This window comes from Euphorbia lathyris, chromosome 8 (genome assembly GCF_963576675.1).
Source record: "Euphorbia lathyris chromosome 8, ddEupLath1.1, whole genome shotgun sequence".
In the NCBI taxonomy this organism is placed as follows: Eukaryota; Viridiplantae; Streptophyta; class Magnoliopsida; order Malpighiales; family Euphorbiaceae; genus Euphorbia; species Euphorbia lathyris.
Window position 1 is genome coordinate 67,250,865 of NC_088917.1, and position 5,676 is coordinate 67,256,540.

A 5,676-nucleotide genomic window follows, 5' to 3' on the forward strand; every position below is an offset into this window, starting at 1 on the left:
AATCACTAGGAAACGCCATGAAGAAATTGATAAGCGTAGGAAAGGGAAAGCCAAAGAAGGGGAAGTTCATTTTGAGGAAGAAGTCGATACACCACCAGTGAGGAACACTATCCCTGACCATGACGCACTGGAATTCCTAAGGATTGTGAAGCAAAGCGAGTATCGGGTGATCGAGCAACTAAATCGAATCCCAGCAAAGATATCGTTATTATCATTGATATTGACCTCGGAATCTCATCGAAATGCACTCCTTAGAGTTTTAAACCAGGCATACGTTAGTCACGATATATCTGTAGAGAATGTGGATAACATTGTCGGTAATATAGTTGCATCGAATTACTTGACTTTCACGGAAGATGAGCTACCAGGTGAAGGAACGGGTCATAGCAAAGCCTTGCATATAACCGTTAAATGTAAGGAGTTCTCAATAGCAAAAGTGCTAGTTGATAATGGTTCGGCTTTGAACATACTACCAAGAAAAACTCTAGCCAAGTTACCCGTTGATAGCTCCTACATACGCCCAAGCCGCATATTCGTGAAAGCTTTTGATGGTACACGAAGGGAAGTAATAGGAGATATAGATTTGCCCATACAGATCGGGCCAACCATTTTTAATATTACATTCCAAGTGATGGATATTCATCCGGCATACAACATGTTGCTAGGAAGGCCATGGATCCATTCTGCGGGGGCAGTTCATTCATCTCTACACCAGAAGATCAAGTTTATTATGGACAATCAGCTAGTGGAAGTGTCCGGGGAAGAAGATTTGTTGATCAGTCAGTGTTCATCGTTTCCCTACATAGAGGAAGAGGAAAATGTCATCGAGAGTTCCTTTCAGGTATTCGAAGCAGTTAATGTGGTTTACACGGTAAAGGGACCAAAATATTTTGAGCCTCGCTTCTCAGCTGCTTCCATCATGACAGCCAAAGAAATGACTCGGGGGCAAGCTATGGGGCGATGACCAACCAAAGGAGGAGAAATTATATACGCTAAGGGTAATCATTTTCAAGAGGGTTTAGGATATGAACCCACTCCAGAAGACAAGAGGAGGTTCTATGCTCATATGAAGGAGAAGCGCATAGCCAAGTTTGAGGGTAAACAGGAACGAGACATTCCCCTCGACATCCCACACATTGGCGTCACCTTCACCATGGCGGGGACATACCTACCCACAATCGCAACCATCTCAGAGAACAACGAAGTGGAGAATGATCAAGTTTGGGTTGCTAACTGCCAGGAAGAGCTAAAGAATTGGAGTATTCACGAGTTTCCCATTCCAATGTAATAATTTTGTTTCGAACCTTTAAATTATGCCTAAGATTTAAAGGGAACAAATAAGGAGGCAATGTTTTCAATAAAGTTTGATCAATAAAAAGCGCATTTTTTTTCTCGTATCATCTTTCCCTCCATTGCTTATTGCTTTTTTGTTTTTCCTTTTCCTTTATGAATATTTGTTCAGGGACGATCATAAAATTGACATGATTGATGATCATAAACCTATGCATAATTTCGATTGTCCAGTATATGAAATCGATTCTGATGAGGAATTTGAAGAAGACGTCCCTATTGAAATCGAAAGAATGCTAGAACGACAGGAAATGAGTATGGAACCACAAACAGACAATATCGAGATAGTGAACCTGGGTACAGACGATAAACCACAAGAGCCTAAAGTAAATGGATCCTTAGATGCAGAAACCAAGGGAAGACTAATTGCTTTGCTAAGAGAATTTAAGGATGTGTTTGCTTGGTCTTATGAAGACATGCCAGGGATAAATACAGATATTGTGGTGCATAAGCTCCCGCTTAAGCCAGAATCTAAACCTGTCAAGTAGAAGCTAAGGAGAATGAAGCCAGAAACTCTCCTTAAAGTAAAAGAAGAAGTTCAAAAGCAGTTTAATGCTGGTTTCCTAGCTGTGTCAAATTATCCGAATTGGGTTGCCAATATAGTTCCAGTCCCGAAGAAGGATGGAAAAGTCAGAATGTGCGTAGATTACAGGGATTTAAATAGAGCAAGTCCGAAGGACAATTTTCCTTTACCACATATAGATGTGTTGGTGGACAATACCACGGGATATCACATGTTATCCTTGATGGATGGATTTTTGGGGTATAATCAGATACTGATGGATCTATTAGACCGTGAAAAGACGACATTCATAACCTATTGGGGAACCTTTTGTTACAAAGTGATGCCTTTTGGACTTAAGAATACTGGGGCCACCTATCAAAGGGCAATGGTAACATTGTTCCATGACATGATGCACAAAGAAATGGAAATATATGTAGATGATATGGTCGCCAAGTCCAGGGAAAACGAAGATCACGTGGAAGTCCTGAGAAAAGTCTTCGAATGGCTGCGGAAATATAGTATTCGTTTAAACCCAAATAAATGTGTATTCGGGGTAACATCGGGAAAGTTGCTGGGATTCATTGTTAGTCGAAGAGGCATTAAAGCAGATCCCGTAAAGATCAAGGCAATCTCAGAGATGCCTCCGCCAAAAACAGAAAAAAAAAGTCAGGGGCTTCCTGGGAAGGCTTAATTACATTGCCCGTTTTATCGCCCAAATGACGATAAAATGTGAACCCATTTTCAAGTTACTCAGAAAGAACAATCCAGGAAAGTAGGATTCAGAATGTCAAACAGCTTTTGATAAAATCAAAGAATACTTGCAAAATGAACCAGTGCTACATCCACCAAATGCGGAAAAGCCATTGTTGTTATATCTAACAGTACATAAAAACTCTATGGGGGCATTCCTGGCACAAAAAGACGAATCTGAGACGAAGGAGCATGCCATCTATTACATCAGTAAGAAGTTCACAGATTGTGAAACTCGGTATTCCCCGCTAGAGAAGACTTGCGCAGCATTAGTATGGGCTGCACATAGGTTGAGGCACTATATGTTGAATAACACTACTCATCTTATCTCCCCTATGGACCCAATCAAATTCATCTTTGAGAAGCCAGCACTGACGGGAAAAATTGCAAGGTGGCAAGTGTTGTTGGCAGAATATGACATAGTTTATGTACCTCGGAAGGCGATCAAAGGGGCCGCAATATCTGGTTTTCTAGCAGATAATCCAGTGGAATATGGTACCCCGCTGGATTCCCCTCTCCCAGATGAGGAAATTTTCACTGTAGCAGACACAAAAGAAGATAGTCCTACTTATTGGTTCATGAGATTTGATGGAGCTTCAAACGCCCTAGGGCACGGTATAGGTGTGGTGCTAATCTCCCCAGAAGGAAAACATTTTCCGATTACGGCCAGACTTTGTTTCCAATGCACAAACAACATAGCTGAGTACGAAGCATGTGCCTTAGGCATTCAGGCAGCTTTAGAGATGAATATCCGCAACCTAAAAGTCTATGGGGATTCCGCTTTGGTGATCAACCAACTAAAGGGAGAATGGGAAACCCGGGATGCCAAGCTGATCCCATATCAAGAACACATTTTAGAAATGGCTGAAGGATTCCACGACATCCATTTTGAGCATGTGTGCCGATCAGAAAATCAAATGGTGGACGCTTTGGCAACACTAGCTGCGGCATTCGAGCTAGAAAAATGCAGAGACTTCCCAGCAATAGAGATCGAACTCAGGAGATCTCAAGCTTACTGTGGGAATGTGGAACAAGAGACTGATGGGAAACCGTGGTATTACGATATTAAGAAATATATCCAATACCGAGCATACCCATTAGAAGCCTCAGAAACTGATAAGCGGACGATACGACGATTGGCCGCAAATTTCTTCCTTAGCGGAGATGTTCTTTACAAGAGAAGTCCTGACACGACACTAATAAGATGTGTTGATCATGCGCAAAGCAAACGACTATTAGAAGAAGTACATGGGGGATTTTGTGGGACCCATCTGGGGGGACACGCCTTGTCAAGGAAAATCCTTAGGATGGGGTATTATTGGTCTAACATGGAATCAGATTGCATCAAATACGTTCAGAAATGTCACAAGTGTCAGATATACGCAGATAATGTGAATGCTCCGACCACACCACTGCACGTGATGGTCGTTCCATGGCCATTCTCAATGTGGGGATTGGATGTTATTAGAGCCATCGAACCGAAAGCGTCAAATGGTCATCGCTTCATCCTTGTGGCCATCGACTACTTCACAAAATGGGTAGAAGCAGCGTCATACGCCAATGTAACCACTGCAGTTGTAAAGAAATTCATCAAGAATAACATTTTTTTCCGATATGGGTTACCAGAACGAATTATCACAGACAATGCTAGGAACTTCAATAACAGAGCCATGGAGGAGATGTGCAATCAGTTTAAGATTAAACACCATAACTCGAGCCCATATCGACCAAAAATGAATGGCGCCATGGAAGCGCCCAATAAAAATATCAAGAAGATAGTGCAAAAGATGGCGATGACTTACAAAGATTGGCATGAAATGTTACCGTTCGCCTTACATGGGTATCGAACTACCATAAGGACATCAGTTGGAGCTACACCATACTCTTTGGTTTATGGGATGGAAGCTGTTGTACCCATTGAAGTAGAAATTCCTTCGCTAAGAATCATGTTGGAGTCAGAGCTCGATGAATCGGAATGGGTTCAAAGAAGATACGATCAGTTGAATTTCATCGAAGAAAAAAGGTTGGCTGCAATCTGTCACGGGCAATTATACCAAAGAAGACTGATAAAGTCGTATGGCAAGAAAGTAAGAGTTAAAAGCTTCCAAGAGGGGGATCTCGTTCTGAAGAAGATTTTCCTGAGACATCAAGATCCACGAGGAAAATGGACTCCAAAGTACGAAGGACCATATGTGGTGAAGAAAGCATTCTCGGGAGGAGCCTTAGTCCTTACCAACATGGATGGAGAAGAGCTTGAAAATCCCATAAATTCAGATGCTGTCAAAAGATATTATGCGTAGATTATGATTTTCATATATGTCAATGTTGTAATCTTTCTTTGAATGAATAAAATGTGCGTTTAACCCGTTTTCATACCACCTTTCGCATTTGCCTTGAGACGTACTCAACCCTTTCACAAATTTTCCCCCCCATCTACGAGCGCTTTAGAAAACTTTATTGAAAATGAATGAACTGTCAAATCATAAAATATGCGTTGGGATGGAATCTTATTCTTAAAAATAACAAAAATGAAAAAGAAAAGCCTGCTAGATTGAAAACCCATAAGGGCGACCTAGGCAAAAGTTAAGGCAAGTAGAATGAAAAGCCTGCTAGGTTGAAAACCCGCAAGGGCAACCTAGGCAAAAATTAAGGCGAGCAAAATAAAAGGCCGGCTAGGTTGAAACCCCACAAGGGCAACCTAGGCAAAAATTGAGGCGAGCAAAAGGCCTACTAGGTCGAAAACCCATAAGGGCGATCTAGGCAAAAGTCAAGGCCAGCAGAATGAAAAGCCTGCTAGGTTGAAAACCCGCAAGGGCAACCTAGGCAAAAATTAAGGCGAGCAAAATAAAAGGCTGCTAGATTGAAAATCCGAAAGGACGATCTCAGAAAAACAAAGCAAAAATCAAGGAAAGAAATCCGCTAGATTGAAAGTCCACTAAGCAAAACTAAGAGAAAGAAGTTTAACAGGTCAAAAACCTCCCATCTGCTTTCAAGACATCTTTAATTTATCTTAATCCTAAGAATCTCGATCTAAAGTAGCGACGTCCGGAATCAACATACTCGTACACGAG

At 41.6% G+C, this 5,676-nt stretch overlaps 1 pseudogene; it reads left to right on the forward strand.

The window, feature by feature from the left end:
- Positions 1 to 1,066: 1,066 nt before the first annotated feature.
- Positions 1,067 to 4,905, forward strand: LOC136203984 (uncharacterized; annotated as a pseudogene).
- The last annotated feature ends 771 nt before the right edge of the window (positions 4,906 to 5,676 follow it).